The sequence below is a fragment of the Alligator sinensis genome, unplaced genomic scaffold, assembly GCF_000455745.1.
Source record: "Alligator sinensis unplaced genomic scaffold, ASM45574v1 scaffold1097_1, whole genome shotgun sequence".
Taxonomy (NCBI): domain Eukaryota; kingdom Metazoa; phylum Chordata; order Crocodylia; family Alligatoridae; genus Alligator; species Alligator sinensis.
This window is the reverse complement of record NW_005841950.1, coordinates 230113-231346: the sequence shown is the minus strand read 5'-3', so window position 1 is coordinate 231346 and position 1234 is coordinate 230113.

Below are 1234 nucleotides of genomic sequence, written 5' to 3'. Positions count from 1 at the left end.
AGCCAGCCAGTAGGCCTGTGCAAAGCGGCTAGTATTCACTTTGGATTCAGATTTGGCCAATTCAGGGGGCAGTGATTCAATTTAGTGATTCGAATCACAGGCCCCCCCCCCCCCCTCTCTCCCAGCCCTGGCAATGGCTGCCCTGCCTGCCCCAGCTCCTGGCTCTTTGGGGGGAAAAAACCCCCCAGTTCACCGGGTGCTGCGAGGTGGGGGGCAATCCCTGCTGCCCCCCACTGCCCTATGCTACATGGGGGGCTTTGCACTAGCCCCCCAGGTCCCCCACAGGTGCCCCGCCCAGGCCAGCTGTGCCCCTTATGGCAGAGCCCTCCATTCAGCATGGGGCAGTGGGGGGCAGCAGGGCTCACCCCTTTGCCAGGCAGCACCCGGTGAGTGGGGCTTTTTTTTAAAGTACGAACTGGGGCAGGCGGGACAGCCATGGGGGGGCTGAGGGACAGGGCGGGAGTCAGGCAGGCTGGGAGAATGGGGGGTTGGGGGAGCTGGCAGGGGTCTCCCCATGATCCCCTCCCCCCTCCCTGAGGCCCCCTCTCCCCCGCCCCCTACTTACCAGCTCCGAGTCTGGCTGCAGCTCCCTGCTGCAGCCACCAGGGACTGCCCAAATCATCAAAGCTCTCCAAATCTTTTCTGAAGGTGCAGTTGGGAGCATCAGGGTGTGGAGTGAGTAGAGGATCTATGGGGTGGGGGAAGCATGGTATAAAGCCATTGCTGCAGTCAAGTAAGACTGTGTTAGAAGCTGGTGTTATACCCCTAAATTTGACTCCAGCCCTTAGTACTGCCATCCAGGGCCTGGCAGAATCGCTACATTTACATTATATAAAACATATATCAGTAAAAAAAAAATGTTTGCTTGTCAGTAAAAAGATTTCAGATTGTCAGTAAAAAAAATACTTAGGTTGGCAACTCTTACGTGTGTGTGTGTGTGTGTGTACACATATATACATATATATTTTCAGTGTGTGTATGTGCACATATATATGTATTAGGCCTGTGCGAAGCGGCTACTATTCGCTTCAGATTCTGATTCGGCCAATTCGGGGGACAGTGATTCGATTCGGTTATTCAAATCACTGTTCCGAATCGATTCAGTCGAATCTGATTCGGAGATTCAGTTGCTGCCAAATCTCCAAATCACACAAGCCCATCCCCCGCCTGCTCTCCCAGCCCCAGCAATGGCTGCCCCACCCCTCCCAGCTCTTTGGGGAAAAGCAGCCCTGAC